This window comes from Prionailurus bengalensis, chromosome D4 (genome assembly GCF_016509475.1).
Source record: "Prionailurus bengalensis isolate Pbe53 chromosome D4, Fcat_Pben_1.1_paternal_pri, whole genome shotgun sequence".
NCBI lineage: Eukaryota > Metazoa > Chordata > Mammalia > Carnivora > Felidae > Prionailurus > Prionailurus bengalensis.
The window spans coordinates 51178708-51196819 of NC_057359.1; the positions used below are offsets into that span (position 1 = coordinate 51178708).

Here is an 18112-nt window from a genome sequence, read left to right on the forward strand (position 1 = left end):
TCAACAAATTCAAAAAGACTGAAGTCATACCATGCATCTTTTCTTACCACAGCACTATGAAACTAGAAGTCAACCACAAGAAAAAAATCTGGAAAGACCACAAATACATGGAGATTAAATAATATGCTACTAAACAATAAATAGGTCAAGCAGGAAATCAAAGGAGAAATCAATAAATACATGGAAACAAATGAAAATGAAAACACAACAGTTCAAAACTTTTGGGATGCAGTAAAAGCAGTTCTAAGAGGGAAGTATATAGCAATGCAGGTGTATCTCAAGAAGCAAGACCAATCTCAAATAAACAATATAACCTTATACATAAAGGAGCTAGAAAAAGAATAAACAAAACCTAAAAGTGCCAAAAGGAAGGAAATAATAAAGATTGGAGCAGAAATAAATGATACAGAAACAAACAAACAAAAAAGAACAGATCAATGAAATCAGAAACTCGTTCTTTGAAAAAAAATCAACAAAACTGACACAACTTTAGGCTGACTCAAAAAAAGAAGAGGATTTAAGCAAAATCAGAAATATAGGAGAACAGACAACACTACAAAAATACAAAGGATTTTAAGAGAATATTATGAAAAATTACATCCTAACATGTTGAACAACCTAGAAGAAATGGATAAATTCCTAAAAACATATAACCTACCAAAACTAAATCAGAGAGAAAGAGAAAGGTTTAACAAACTGATTATCAGCAATAAAATTGAATCAGTAATCAAAAAACTTCCAAGAAACAAAAGTCCCAAGTGAATTCTTCAAACATTTAAAGAAGAGTTAATACCTAATCTTCTCAAACTATTCCAAAGAAATAGAAGAGGAAGGAAAACTTCCAGATTCATTCTATGAGGCCAAGATTACCCTGATACCAAAACCAAATAAAGACAGCACTAACAAAGGGAACTACAGGCCAGTATCTCTGATCAGCATAGATGCAAAAATCCTCAACAAAATACTCATAAACAGAATCCAACAATACATTAAAAAATCATTCACCATGATCAAGTGGGATTTATTCCTGGGATGCAAGGTTGATTTAATATTCACAAATCAGTCAATATGCTACATCACATCAATAAGAGAAAGTATAAAAACTATATGATCATTTCAATAGATGCAAGAAAAAACATTTGACCAAGTACAACATACATTCATGATGAAAAACCCTGAACAAAACAGGTTTAGCAGAAACATACCTCTACATAATAAAGGCCATAGATGAAAAAACCACATCTAACATCATACTCGATGGTGAAAACCAGAGTTCTTCCTTAAGGTCAGCAACAAGGCAAGGATGTCCACTCTTACCATTTTTATTCAACATAGTACTGGAAGTCCTAGCCACACCAACCTGACAAGAAATAAAAAGCATCCTATTTGGTAAAGAAGAGATAACACTTTCACTATTTGCAGATGACCTGATACTATATACAGAAAACCTGAAAGACTCCACCAAAAACCACTATAGCTGAAAAATGAGTTCAGCAAAGTCACAGGATACAAAATTAATCTACAGAAATCTGTTGCATTTCTATACACTAATAATGAAGCAGCAGAAAGAGGAATTAAGAAAATACTCCCACTTACAATTGCATCAAAAATAATAAAATACCTCAGAATAAGCTTAAGCAAGGGGATAAAAGACCTCTTCTCTGAAAACAATAAAACACTGATGAAAGAAATTGAAGGTACACAAACATGTGGAAAGACATCACATGGTCATGGATTGTAAAAACAAATATTGTCAAAACGTCTATACTACCCAAAGCAACTTACATATTCAATGCAATCCCCATCAAAATACAAACAGTATTTTGCAGAGGATGAGAACAATCAATCCTAAAATTGTATGGAACCACAAAAGACCTTGAAGAGCTAAAGCAATCTTGAAAAAGAAAAATAAATTTGGAGGTATCACAATTCCAGACTTCAAGTTATAGTACAAAACTATAGTAATCAAAACAGTATGGTACTGGCATAAAAACAGATACATAGATCAATGGAACAGAATAGAAAGCCCAGAAACAAACCCACAGTTAAATGGTCAATTAATATTCAACAAAAGAGACAAGAACATGTAATGGGGAAAAGACAGTCTCTTCAACAATTGGTGTTGGGAAAACTGGACAGGTGCATGCCAAAGAATGAAACTGGACTGCTTTCTTACATCATACACAAAAGTAAACTCAAAATGGGTTAGAACCTAAATTTGAGACCAGGAACCATAAACACCATAGAAGACAGCACAATCAGTAATTTCTCTGACATCAGCCATAGCAAGATTTTTTTCTAGATATGTCTCTTGAGGCAAGAGAAACAAAAGCAAAAAACTCTTGGGACTATATCAAAAAAGAAAAAAAAAAACCTTCTTCACAGCAAAGGAAATAACCAACAAAACTAAAAGATCATCTACAGAATGGGAAAATATATTTGCAAATGACATATCTGATAAAGAGTACCCAAAATAAAGAACTTCTGTAACTCAGAACCAAAAAAAGAAATAAACCAATTTAAAAATGGGCAGAAGACAGAACAGATACTTTTCCAAAGAAGACACAGATGGCCACCAGACACATGAAAAGATGCTCAACTTCACTCATTATCAGGAAAATACAAATCAAAACCAATGAGATATCACCTCACACCTGTCAGAATGGCTAAAAATCAAAACTCAAGAAATAACAAGTATTGGTGAGGATGTGGAGAAAAATAAACCCTTGTGCACTGTTGGTGGGAATGCAAATTGGTGCAGTTACTGCAGAAGACAGTATTGAGTTTCCTCTAAAAATTAAAAATAGGACTTCCCTACCATCTAGTAACCTCGATATTAAGTACTTACTCAAATATGGAAGCACTAATTCAAAAGGATATATGCACTCGTATGTTTATTGCAGCACTATTTACAATAGCCAAATTATGGAAGCAGCCCAAGTGTCCAATGATAGATTAGTGGATAAAGAAGATGCGGCATACACAACAGAATATTATTCAGCCATTTAAAAGAATGACAAACACCAAACCAGACTCTTACCTATAGAAAACAGATCATTAACAGAGGGGAGAAGGGTGGGGGGATGGGTAAAAAGGTAAAGGGTATTAACAGTACACTTATTTTGATAAGCACTGGGAGAAAAAAGAGTTTAGCCTCATGAAAATGTTTTGAGATTTGTTTGGTTTCATTTTTTTAAGTACACAGAAAACGTAGAATCAACAATATGGTAGTTCTAACCAGGCAAGATGAGGGAACAATTTAACCCATGCTGACACAAGGGAGAGTCCAGAAAGAAGGGAGAATTAGGAGAGGTAGGTGAGAAGCTCATGTGTCTTGACTTTTCCTATGAAGCAGATGTTTTCAAGTGTGGGGAGACTCTTCCCAATGTTGAAGAGAAAGCTGAAGGCACAGGGCTGTTACCTTTTGTCCATTTGGAAGAACCTCACCTTCAACTCAAGATGACATCCAAAGTAATGTAGGAGAGATGGTGTAAAACTGGTTAATAAAGATGGCTCAATAGATGAGCATAAAAACAGTTCCCCCGACTCCCTCCAAATCCTTCATGCATATTCCATTCTGGATTCTCACTGTCTCAGTAAGCTCAGGAAGGTGGATATGAGGGTTCTGAGGTGGCCAGTGAGCTGGCAGAAGTAGGCTTTGGAAGAAAAGAAAAACCTGAAAACTCTTCCCCAATACCATGATCTCACATAAGCCATTTACCTGTCCACCTCACCTCCCTGCTCCCAACAAACAAACAAACAAACAAACAAACAAAATCCTCCCAGATGCTATCTTGTAAAGAGGCAGAGGGAGGGAAGGAAATCTGAAATATGCTTAGATTTAACCCAATCCTGTGGAAGGAAGAGGGTTGAACTTTACTGACTCTTTCACAGACACAGGCTGTTTAAGCTAGAAAAGGCTAAGACATCAATCGTCAAGTTTAAGTGTTCCAACTACTTACCAGGTTGATGAGAAAATTAAATCAGCTCTAGCAATTTAAAAATCTGTATTCTCTTGGCACATGTAGTTGTATCATGTAATTTGATTCCTTAATACACAATGATAAAGGGAAAAAAGAATTTAAAATTTAATGCCAAGTTAGATTATATAGCCATGTAGAACAAAGCTTTAGAAAATGGAAAAAAGATCAAGAATAATCACTATAAAATGTAAATAATGGTTGTCTTTAGTTTTGGGATCCGAGGGTTCTATGCTTCCCTGTTTTATTTAATCATAATACTTTCATTTGATATGGAAAACATATTTTTAAACCTGGGGAATTTACCACATGGAACACATTACATTTAATAAACAATGATTGAGCACTGATGTTTCACAAGCACTGCACTAAGCACCATGGTAGATACAAAGATAGATGAGACATTGTCCCAATGCCAAAGGAATTCACAGCATGGTGGGAGAAACAAATGGGTAAGTGGCAAGGGGAATTCAACATCTACTGTGCCCTAGCTACAAGAAATTGAATTTTGCCATCTAATTCTACCCACCCTCAGAGGACTTCAATTCAGTTTGATGAGGAAAAAGAAAGAGGAAAATGAGGATCATTCCTCAATGTTTCCTTCATTTACACATCTGTGCTTTAAAAAAAAATAGGTATAGAATGAGGGTGCTCTATGCCTTCACTAATGGACAAAACTTGATATTTATGTATTGGAGACTTTCATGCATTTATTGGGATACTTGAGGTTCAACTGAAACACTTTCTTAGGGATGACATCATGAAGCCATCTATTGGATGCACCACTTAAAAATGAGGTCTGTTATTTCAAAAATTAACTTGCTTTAGATGCAGTACACAACTCATCTATTCACAAATATAGTTTACTTTTGTGTGATAAACAATTAAGAGTCAAACTTTAGAGTTGTAAAGGACATTAGAGTTCATCTAGGTTAGTAGTTTTCAAACTTGAGCATCCATCATATCACCTGGGGGTCTTGTTAAAACAGACTATCTATCGGGTGCCTGTATGGCTCAGTTGGTTGGACATCCGACTTTTGATTTCAGCTCAGGTCATTATCTTGCAGTTTGTGAATTTGAGCCCCATATTGGGCTTCACGCTGACAGTGCGCAGTCTGCTTGGGATTCTTTCTCTCTCTCTCTCTCTCAAAAATAAATAGTCAACTTAAAAAAACAAACAAACATAGATTGCTACCTGATTGACTTCTGGGGTGGGCTCCACTCATTTGCATGCCTAACAACTGTGGTTTCCGGCTGATGTTAGTGGTCCTCAACCTACACTTTGAAATCACTCATCTACACTCTCTCTCTCTCTCTCTCTCTCTCTCTCTCTCTCTCATTCATAAATAAATAAATAAATAAATAAATAAATAAATAAATTTTAAAAAGGAGCACCTGGGTGGCTCAGTTAGTTAAGTGTCCAATTCTTGATTTTGGGTCAGGTCATGATCTCACAGACAGTCATGAGATTGAGCCCCATTTAAGATTCTCTCTCTCTTCCCCTCTCTTTACCCCTCCCCCACTCACTCTCTCAAATAAACAAACAAGTAAATTAAATAAATAAATAAATAAATAAATAAATAAATAAATAAAATAGAAATCGCTAATCTAGATCAACTTCCTTTGTAATTTAGCAATCTTTTCCTGTAAACTTGGTCTCTGCTCAAATACCTCAAAGGAGGAGACACTCACTAAATTCAAAAAAACACCTATAAACAAAACAAGCCATGATATGAATACAAAAATACATAGTGAAATATCAATAATAAAGAAACACAGGGGAGAAGACCATCCCTGATGAAGACCATCCTTGATGAGATAATTTACCGTTCATTGCCTATTAAAGTAGCTAAAAAGTTAGAAACATTGTTCTTATTGCTGGTCAAAGTGTAGGCAATCTGTTATTTTCATTTATTTAGAGTGACCATTTAATTTGACATACTACTTTTGGAAAGCAAAATTGAAGAATAAAAAAGATGAATATATTCCTATCCAGTCATTTTAGTCTCTAGAATTTCTTCTAACGACATAATTCAACAGAAACAAAAGTGTATGCACAGAACAGCTATGTATGATTCCAAAAGACTAAAAAAAAGCATAAATGTCTTAGAGGAAGAGATTCAATAAAATCAACTCACTGAAATATTATGCAGTAATTAAAATAGTTATGAATACATAGAAATGTTTAAAACAACATAATCAATGAAAAAAGCAACATACATGTACTTTTGCATTTTTATCTTTAGGGTATAAGCTATTCTGACTGTAAAAAGGTAAATGCATGTGTATGTAAAATGGAAAATGCGGAGGTGCTAATAGAGGAGGATTATGTTTTTATTAAACTAATTTAGTATTCCTTAAATTATTAGTAAACATTATTTAAAAATTTTAAACTGTTCCCATTATAAATTAAAAATAATTTTGAATTCTCATTCTGTCATGGATTTAGTTATCTCTTAACTGAAAATTTGTGTCTGAAAATGTGATAAATGTATATAAAATCCTTATGCACATTAGCAATGTGCAACATGGCAGCATCAAGCGTTTTGTGGCATTATCATCATCCATGCATTCACCTAGCAAATTTTTTTTTGTAATTATTTTTTTGAGAGAGAGAGAGAGAGAGAGAGAGACAGAGAGAGAGAGAGAGAGAAAGAGAGAGAGAACCCCAAGCAGGCTTTGTGCTGTCAGTGTAGAACCTGACACAGGACTCAGTCCCACGAACTAGGAGATCATGACCTGGGCCCAAAACAAGAGTTGGACGCTCAAGTGACTAAGCTACCCAGGCACCCCTTAATACTAATACTCCCCACTCTGGGATAACAGTTAAAAGGATATCACTATGATAATTGGGGACATTTGAGTATGGATCATAAATAATGTTGTCCTACCACTGTCAAATGCCTTATATGTACTAATGTTTTCATGGTTATGTAGAAGAGAATTGTAGGTACTCACACATACATGCTGAAATAGGTAAATAGTCGGAACAATATGCCATCGTTTGTAATTTATTTACAAATATTTATGCCATTAAAATGTTTATGTATTTATTATATAGGTCTGTGAATATATATTGAGAGAGCACTTGTGTGCATGTGGGAAAATGTTCAAATTTGGTGATTTTAGATGAAGCATATTGTATGTTCACTTTGTTACCTTCTTCCTTCAAGTAAAATCACCAAATTTGAACATTTGTATGCTATCCTATCAGAAGAAATTGAAGAAAGGATGAAACACAGTTCTGTTTTTAGCTAACCCCTTTCTGCAAGATATTCTCCATGCTTTTATTTACCTATATATAATGCTGTGTGACAACCATCATTTCAGGAGGACTTCTGGCTGTGACAGCTAGGTGAGGCACATTTCATGGTATCAGAAAAACAGACATCATCCTAACTCCAGCATTCTCAGCCAGTATAAATTTTGTTTACTCCAATGGAAAGACCAAGCCCATAAGAAAGGATACACTCAGACATTATTGGAACAAGTTCGTAACAAACATGACAAATCCTCAGTCTCCTGCAGAAAAGTTCATCTATTTTCAAAGTATCTCTCTACAGCATTCTACGTTCTTACATCTGGTCTACTGAGTATACATTATTTTTCATATCTCTCATTAATTCTGGAAACAAGCCTAGCAACTTCCATTTGTTGAATACCCATATGCAACAGGTCTTTTGGCTATTTGCATATGTGATATTCACTTATCCAAAAATGTATTTATTAAATGAATATTACATACCAGGCACTGTTCTAGGCATTGGTGATAAAGCAGGGAAAAACAGATATAAATCTCTACCTCTTAGATCTGATTATATCCTGATGATCTCACTCAAACCTCATTTTTGATCTTTAATTTTCACAGTAAACCCCAAAGGGAGTCTCAGTAAGATTTCAAACCTTGCCTAGTATAACAGTTGCATTCCAATCATACCCTTTCAAATTCCAAAGTACCATTTTTCTTCTGTAGCAGCCTCCTTCTTTCCAATAAAACAGCATCACTGGAACTTGAGGAAATTTGCAAGGTGATGTAGTGTTTTAAACAGAGTTATGATCGAGAATAAAGGTGTGCCTGTCATAGAACCATGCCATCCTCTGCCCACCTCCTCCCACCCCCCCAAAAAAAGGATACATAGGTTAAGAATATTTAAGAGTCTGGGATGCAGAGTTTGCACAGTGAAATGTTGAAATTCTTGCATTTAACAATAAAACTGAGTATAGAATATTCAAAGTCACAATTGCCCTGGGCACTGTAGGCATTGCCTCCAATTCCATGTGTCCTGTCTCTCATTATACAGTTTGGGTTGTCTCTTGCACTGTGGTCTCATCACTTTGATATGCTAAGGAGCTCTGAATCAGCAGTGGGTGAATTGGGCCCAGCCAGTGTTCCAAATTTAAATTTTAATTCATTAAAGAAGCACGCAGTTCTCTGCAGTGAATTGAACAACAAAATTATAAATTCTGAAAAAGCCCAAATATATTCCTATGGCAACTTGATCTTTGACAAAGTAGGAAAGTGCTTCAAGTTTGAGAACTGCTTAATAATGAATACAACAATAATCCTCAAGAATAGAAATTTAAAGTACTAATACCAGCAATTAGAAGTAATGACTAGTTTATTAGGCTATCATTTGAACATTATTTCCGCTTCAACACAAAGCACACTGCTCACACCTCATGCATAGGAGGCAGTATCCACTGTAGGGATTTGGGGGCTTCCACCAAGTCAAAGAGCATAGTTCTGGGACTGTTGGTTGTTACTATTGAGTGCATCATTTCACACAGACAGGCCAGGACTGGCTCTAGCACCATCTGCCAGGGAGGACACAATGCAGCCAGGAGGTCCTTCATCACCAGCACTCGACACCTAATTTTATAGCATGGATTTTTCATGTGAACTTGTGGCACAGGTCCTCAAGGATGGGACTGAGCAATCCTAGCTCTCACAGCAAGAAAGAACCTCTGCTATTCACTCTTAAGCTTTCAGACATAAAGGGTCTCACAATGACAGATGATGAATTAAAGCCCCAAGGAGATCAAAGGTAAGTGGGAGAGACGGGATGTCTATTAGTTCTCAAATGCAATAAATTTGGCATGAAAGTGTGTCCTCACAGGAAAATACCAATTATTTGGAAATTTTATGTGAAAGTTATTTGAGCTTGCAGACACTAGATAATTCATACTTAGTTCACTTATTGTATATATGCATAAATAAAAATCTGCACTCAAATTTGGTTCTGAGTCCTTTTCTGGAATACCATAGTTTGTTGCAGGTTCAGGTAGTGTTTACAATCAAGGCATTATGGCCAGTGTCAGGGGTTGCAAACTAAACCTCTAGTCTAGAGGTTCTCAACTCTCGCTGTGAGTTAGGATCACCTGGACAATTTTAAAATAAAGTCATGTCCAGACTTCAGACAAGATTCTGATATAATAGGTCTATATTGGATACTGGTATTTTTTAAAAATCAGGGATATAAATGCTAAAGGAAGGGAATATTCTCAGCTACTTTTGATTCTCAAAGCTGATTATGTCTTCCCAGATGGACCATAAGTTGCTTGCAAATGGGATTATGGCTCCTGATTTATTATTATCAGTAATAATAATAGCAGTATTATTTACAATAGCTATCCCCAGGAAAGATATTCAATAAAATACAAACAACTATTAATTAACAATAGTCATGGTCAGGGGAGGGAAGGAAGGCCAAGTACTATATAGTCAGTGCTTACTATCAGTTACAGGTTGTTGAGGGTCCACTATATGCACTTCTGTATCTCTAGTAATTTGTATAGAATATGTCACAAAGTGTTTGCTATAATAAATACATACTGAATGAGCAAGCTAATATCTACTGTAGATAAGAAAAAGAAGAAAATGAAGCTTGAAATTCCTTATCTGGGGTCACATAATTATGTGATTCAAGATAAAGCTCATCACACCAAAAAAAGCAAACTCTTTTCCAATGTACCATGCTTACGAGATTTGTCCAAAGGTACTCTATGGACAACAACCTTCATAGATATCTTGCCTTTCAGAACTAGGGGAGATGTCTGATCTATTTGTAACTTCGGTGAAAATTTTATCCCCCTCCACCAGCCAATGCTATTACTTAAAAATGTAAACTTATTACAGACACCTTTTATACAGGGCAACCTTAGCCCACCTTGTGCCATTGACCCAGCATTCCCTGAAGAGCAGAAACAAGTGGTGGACCAGCAGGTAGAAAACACAATCCAGAGAATAGAATTGATAATGTTACAGAGCTGTACCTAAGTGTGATGTGGGGGCGGGGCCCTGATGGGAGAAGGGAGGAGACTGTAATAGAACTCAAGGTGCCCATGTTCCGAGATGCACTGGTGACCTTTTCCTTTCATGTACTTATCAGGTTGGTAAGAGAAATGCTGACCACAAGAGAAGAATGAGAGACAAATTCATGGAGAATCTAGGATCTTCTCTCACCTTCTTTTCCTCTCAGTTGAGCTAGAGGAACTGTGGTTGCATCTTAGTCTTTCCTTGTGACTTTGCATTTTTGCTGGTTTGGCTGTTTTTAGCATTTTTACTTAGAGGCACCAGAAGGTGTCAAAAGGTCATTAGTAATTGATCAGAAGACAGACATTTGGTAAGACCTGCCTTGGTCTCCCTGTGTTACTGCCACACCCACATGCATATACACCGACTTCTTCCTGTCTATACCTTAACTGACGTGCAATATGTTATGAATTTTAGAGAATTAATATATGTTATATTTATTGGATGAAGTTTGAAGTTCTATAGCCAATATTTATCAAGTTTTAGAAACAGGAAACTTAAAATTCTTATCAGTGCTTCTTTTTATTCCTACCTCTAAAGTAAAGAAGGAGTAGCAATGATTTGAGTTTGTCTTTCTTTTGGTGAACAGTGACTCTCCTAATAAATAGAAAATTATAGTAAATAGATTTATAAGTAAAAACCAAAAAATCATATTGATATTATCCATGGGTATCAAATCATAAATAGAGATGATTATATTATAAATTATGATTTCCAAGGTTTTTTAAGTGTTAAGTTTTTACACTTACACCTAAGTCTTTGTTTTTTAATACTGTTATTTTATAAATATAGCCTTTCAACTATCTGAACATTACTTTCACACATTCTTCAGTCTTTCCCACCTGCCTAAGGTTACAATATTATATAAATGAGAGATTCCTTTCTATTTTTCTAAAATGTCAACACCTTTCACATAGGCTTTACTAAAACTTAATTTGCTTTCTGATGAAAACAAACCTTCCCTCCACCTCCCTGAAATAAACCTTAACAATAAAATGCGTAGCCTCCCAGAGGGAAGGTAGATTTTAATCAAGAATTTCTAGAAATCATAGTATGCTTTACTTACAGAATGCATTTCAAAGAAAAATGCTGAAAACTCTTTTCTTCTTTTCCTTATGATTTATCCTCCTGTATGAATTGGCTTTATTTCTTACATTCTTGCAGGTTTAATTCCTTATGACAGAGAAGATCTCAAATTCTCTTCCTTTTCCCTGTAGTCACATGGTCTTCTCCTCTGTTTTTAAGTGGCTTGATAGCATCCTGATAGAGAAGGAAGGCATAGGTGGTGGAGAAGGGCTGCTCAGAGGAATAAGTCCCAGACGTGGACTCTGAATGGATCGTACGCCTTTCCCATTTCTTTCATGCTCAATATTGCATCTCTGTTGGGTCTCAAGACTTTTATGTCAAGTCTATATGCATAAAGCATAAGAACTTAGAAAAGGAAGAAGGCCCAACTGTAATCAAGGGTGAAGTACTTTTGTGGCTTCCACACTGAATTGGACTCTTCACTGGAACATTAAGGGCTTCAATACATTTTCTCATCATTTTTCATTACTATCATGGACTTGCATAAAAAAAAAACTAGGCTTGCTTTTAAGTTAGGTTTTCATGGAAGAAAAAACTGAATTCTTCTTTGTTAACCATCTGCTATGTTACTTTAAAAATTTATCTTTTTTTAAGAGATATATTCTGAAAATTCAGTATCTTTTAAAATTTTAAATAGCTTTCTTTAGTCCTATTTGAAGCCTTTGGTCATAATTTGAGTAAATCTTGCTTCATCTATGTGGTCACAACCTATATTGGTTTCAGAGTAGGATATGGCAACTGTGAAGAGTTTATGTTTTCATCCTAAGCACTCTTTCCATGGGAAAATTACCCTTCCCACATCCTTTGATAAATATGCAGAGTTCATGTGGTTCATCTAATCTCCTTCCCATCCAGTGATGCTCCAGTGATTTGCATATAACCCAGACCTAACTGGACAACTCTGTTCCTGGCAAAGTGATCAGCCTAAGCCAATCAGTCAATGGCAGGATCTATCAAGGAAAATATATTTTGGGATCTGCTGCTCTAAGAATGATCTTGAAGCTGACACCAGCCATTCTGTTGGTGTATGGAGAAGAACCAGAGCCCATGGTTAAGCTTATTTGAGTTGTATTTTTGTCACTTGCAACTCCAAAGATTTATACAGAAAGTTGATATGCTGGCATTTCTTTTGCAGTGAAGTGTCATACTATCTTTAGCATCTTTACACTCAGCCCATTATTTTTTTATAGAATGACAGGAATGGATATGACCTTAGATTAAAATGCTACATTGTTTTTACAAAAATACTATGTTATATTAGATGTTAAGAGACTGTCTTAATTTAGGTTAATCTTAGAAGCACTTTCCATAGAGAACCCTATATAAAATGACTGCAGAGCACTATGAAATACAATTAAAATCTACAGGTTGATATAATGTTTGCTATTCTACTTTTGAAGTTACAAGTGTTATACTTACAAATGGGGTAATTGATAATTCATTACCAAAAAAGTCTACATTAAACCAACTTGTTCTTGTCTATCCTGATAAGGTATTGGATACACTAATTTTTTCCAAAGTCTTTGTTCAGAGGAAATATATTCCCAAGGAAATACATTCCATACCTAACTCATTTCAGAATCATCAAGCTAAGCAAGGTTAAACTTTTCTTACTTGTTATTTGCAGGACTTCTCAAAACTCTATGTTAATGGATACTGTCAATCTACAAAAAGGAGACAGTATTCAGCCTTTCTTAATATTATTTAACCATGGAATCATTTGTCACTAAGCATTGTCAGAGACTAGTGTTCTACAAGATACACTTTGGGAAATTCCAGTCCATATTGTTAAAATGGGCCTTGTACACAGTGCTTGCCAGTTAACAAGGCATATTAAGAGAAGTGTCCAAGTGAAAAGGAGATCTCTCTTCTTTACGAAATTTATAAAGCAGTAGGGTTGAGAATCCAGAATAAGAGGGTGTGAACACCAGATCTCCCACTTACTAACTGCTCATTGAGACTGTGGTCAATAGATATTTTCTGTGAACAACAAATAGAATCTTCTCTCTTCCCAGGCTCTTCTTTTCCTACTTTTACCTGAAGTTAATTCCTTATTCTTCAAGAGAAAGCTCAATCATTGCCAACCTTCCCTAATGCCCTCTCTGTTCCTATGTACTGTTATATCATAAGACATACCACACTGCATCTTGACCCCCATTATGCTTTGAACTATCTTAAAGCAAAAAAAATGATTTGGTCATTTTTATATCTCTGGAGATAAGCATAATTCCTGACATTTAGGCAGTTCTCAATAAACAGCTCTACCAATTCAAAAATCATCCCTCTTAACTGTTTATGTTTGCTAATGAAGAGCTCCAGCTGCTAGTTGATATTAAAAGCCTTAATAGGTCAAAATATTTGATGCTTTCATCACTAAAATCTATTCCATTCCAGTAGACTCCAACATTGGTTGCTCTCACTAACGGTGGGAGTGAAGGTGTGCAATACAATCACTACCATGCCAAAAGAAAATAGAATTTATATTCATATATTTTTTTCTAATTAAGAAAAACTTTACAGCTATCTAAAATACTCATTGTCTTCCATACACAGTCTATATTGCAAAAGGTACTCAAGGTAGTTTAAGGCAAGAGAGGAAGTGCTACCATACATAGGTATAAAAGTGATGACCTAATTCAATCCTGGTTTTTCAACATACTTTAGTTGCTTAATTTAAGTTCAAAGTTTCTATTCCTGGGCTTAAACTACATGTCACAAAATAGATAAATGGCTTTTAAAAACACTCTGCCAGCAAACCACAGTTTGAAGATACAGCAGAAATAAAAATTATACAAACACAGATGAACTATAGGCAAACTGCAAAATAGACTTCCTGTAATTTCTAATATAGCCTTCCAGCCAATTTACAAGGTCAAGGTCAACACAGTAAGTCTAATTAGGAAAAAAAAATCCAAATTTATCAAGGAATTTTAAAATATGGACTTAAACCTACTTTTTAAAATGTAATAGATTGGCTGAGATTAGCTGATGAGATGAAGACACTGCAATTCCTAAGACATTAAAAAATACACCTTATTCAATGTAATGTAATCTACTATTAAACATTTACATTTTCCTAGGTATGTTATATATATATATATACACACACACACATACACACATATATATGTATATATATACATGTATAATAGTTATATATACATATATAATAGTTATATATATTTACTATATTTTAATATATATTGTTAGTATATGATATGTGTAATTATGAGTTTTATATATAGTTTATTTCTTAAGCACTGGGAGTAAGTGGGATGAGTTGGGGCATGAAAGGGCATAAAGGTATTCTGTATCACTGCCAGAAAGTCTTAAGACCAATGCTTTGTTGGAACTTCCCAGAGGGACAGGCTTGATAGTGTTCAGATGTTTAAACATTACAGACACAGATAAAAAAAAAAAAAACCTATACTGGAAGAGAGAGGTCAGATATCAGATTCAGATGTGAAGCTGATACAGCTTGCCAGATTCCCATGGAATGCAGTCCTTAGTATTACTCTGTATTGCTACAGGATTGATAACTACCTTCTGCTCTTCCTCTTTTTCTATTCAAAGATTTCATTGAGGAATCAGTATATTCCATTTCAGGGCCATACGTTCATCAATATCCAGTTCTAGCACCATGTGTCCTAATATATATCATAATACATATATGTACTTACACACATACATGCATTATACATATATAATTATATATACATATATATAAAATTTCTAAATGTACTTTTTTGAATAACAGCTTTATTGACATAATTTACATATAATACAATGCACCTATTTTAAATGTACAATTCAATGGTTTTTAGGGTGTTCATAGGGTTGTGCAATCATCACCACACTTTCATCAATTCCCCAAAAAGTCCTGTACTCATTAGCAGTCACTCTGGCAACCAGTCATCTACTTTCTGTCTCTACAGATTTGCCTGTTCTGGACATTTCACATGCCTAATATATTTCCAGTATTACCTTTACTCCTAATGCTACAATTGATTTCTACCCACATCAGATGGACATAACTTTCTCTGACATTTTTCTTGCTCTGATAGAAAGGTATCATAGAGGCAAGGCAAAAAGCCTCAGTATCAGGTTAGTTTCTGGAAAAATATAGAAATTGCTAAATACAGCTAGGAACAATTCATACTTTTTTGTTTGTATGTATAGAAATGGAGGAATATAATAAAATGTCATCCATCATTACAGATTGTTTTGTTTTTAAGGCTTACACATTACACTTGATTGTTAATGCTTAATACATTTGGAACATTTTTTTTCTGGACTATGCATATTTTTTAATCCTGCCAGTCTTTCATTTACATAGTATTAATTGGGCCATGTAATATATGGCAGTTGCTTTGTGTGATTTTTACAATAATCCTATGGCAGAAAGTAGGTCAGTATAATTATCCACATTTTAAAGTAAGGAAATTGAGACTAGAAGTAAAGTAAATGCTCCAATCATGCAACAAATACAAGGAAGAAATAAGAACTGAATTTAGGTCTTCACACTCTATCATGTGCACTTCCCACCACATTACATTCTCTACAAGCAAACCACCATAGTCCTGACATAAAGACTGTGTAAGAGCTAACTCCATAGACAACTTTAGGAAAAGACCATTTTCCTAAGTTACCTATGATTATAGTTCGGATATTTCTACATGCAACAGAAAGATTTCATTTTAAGTGCTATTGTGGGTCTGGGCATAAAGCCTTATGTAAAAAAAAAAAAAAAAGAAAAAGAAAAAGAAAAAGAAAAAGAAAATCCCTTTTCTGGTCTGCTGTCTTCTCCAATGGTCCCAAACACAGAAAGGCTTAGATATTTGAGCTCTAGAATTCACCATTTCCTCATCCACACCTCAGTACACAATATTCTCTACTAGTTATTAAATCCCAGTGGGTTTGTTGCAAAAAAAAAAAAAAGAATGAGACAAAAACTAATGTGTGATCATTTTACACAAAGATTCTTAAGCTAGGAATTCAGTAGGGGGAAAAAAAACAGAAGGGGAAGAGAACTGGCAGATTACAAGGTCAGCCCCCATTGGCCACAGCAGTGGCATAACAACATCAGAGCAATGTCTAATCACCTTACCAATCATTGTGGTCTCTTGCTGTGTCTAATACAGTGTCTCAGGGTAGACTGCTGCTCTTCTAGCTTTTAAGTGCCTTCAGCTTGAAGACACTGACATTTCCATGAGGTGTACATATTTAACCTGGGGCTGGAATCATCTTCTGCAGTCAACAGGCTGCCTATATGCAGGCTGGGTTTCCAGAATCCATTGGCACAAGTCCTCTGAGGCAAAACAGGGCTAAGCCAGGTAGGCCTGTAGTGATGGATCAGCTGGGCTTGTCTTGGTACAGTAACCTAATAAACTCCAACTGTGGAAGGCACCACTGGTTCTGCGAAACCCGACTGTTCATAGTAACAGGACTTTTTCCAAGGCGGTTGGTGAGAAATTCAAGTGGTCCTGTCTGCTAGTAATATCCGGGGCACTACCTCATCCATTTAATTAACCCCCAGAGAGCTAGCTAAGGAACTGCTCTGATTACAAAATAATGGGTCCATCAGGCACAATTAGTACCCAAGTGAAACATGGTAGTTTGCATGAAAACGACTGAAGTAAACAATACTAGGCCCTGAAAGGGGCTGTCTTCCTAATTAACCCTTAGAGGGCTAATCTGTTTGCCAGAACAAAACCTAATGTCATGCCTTTGCCAATTGGCATGCTAGGGAAATAGTTTTTGCATCAGATCTTGCTAGGCACGGCACTGGCAGGTGGAAATGCCTAATCCCTAAAGACTTACACCATGGAACACGTGTAAGACACACAGGGCTTCATGAATTTATCAAGCAGTGATTTGCTAAGGCATTAATGGATATATTATAAAGAATGAATCCTGGAAAGAGTCTTAGAAAAATCCCAATTCTTGGAAACATTGCATTCATACTCTTGCTACTTGAGAGCAAGACTTCTTTTTTTCTGATAGTTCCATAGAACCTAGCATAATGCCCTACATGCAGGACATGCACAGACTCAGTTGTGGGTGTGGTTTGATTCAGAGTGATATTGGGAAAGAAAAAAACTAGTGTTTTTTCTGGACTCTCAGTAAGATAAACTAATCACTGTTTGAAAATCAATTTTAATCATCACATTTTTATTCTGAATTCTGATGAGACTTTGTATTTGTTCTTTCACTGCCATTTCTTTAGCCCCTAGAGCAGTGCCTGATATACAGCAGGTGCTTTCTAAAATATTTGTTGAATAAGGGTATGAATGGCTTAAGAAGGGGTTACTGTGAATGAGATGGTGGGTGGGCAGCAATCACCCAAAAACACAAGTTGTTTAAGAACTGAGTGACAGAAAGGGCAATGATTTATATTTGATGTGGTAGGGTTTTTATTACCTTTACATACATGTATGATCTAAAGTATCTCCTTATTTTCAAATTATACATCTTCTAAGAGTCCAAGGTGGTCAGATTAAAGATGGTGGTTACTATTTTTAAAAAGGGGGGGCACCTGGGTGGCTCAGTCAGTTGAGTGTCCCACTTCAGCTCAGGTCATGATCTCACAGTCAGTGAGTTCGAGCCCCACATTGGGCTCTGTGCTGACAGCTCAGAGCCTGGAGCCTGTTCTGGATTCTGTCTCCCTCTCTCTCTGCCCCTCCCCCATTCATGCTCTGTTCTGTCTCTCAAAATGAATAAACATTAAAAAAAT

General features: G+C 35.6%; 1 protein-coding gene across 1 annotated transcript in view; it reads right to left on the reverse strand.

The window, feature by feature from the left end:
• The window catches only part of LINGO2 (leucine rich repeat and Ig domain containing 2), a 110000-nt gene extending 93177 nt beyond the window's left edge, over window positions 1-16823 (reverse strand). The window contains exon 1 of the mRNA XM_043565162.1: window positions 16487-16823. The gene's annotated coding sequence lies outside the window, so the exon portion shown is untranslated. The remainder of the gene's footprint in view (window positions 1-16486) is intronic.
• Between the last annotated feature and the right edge of the window lie 1289 nt (window positions 16824-18112).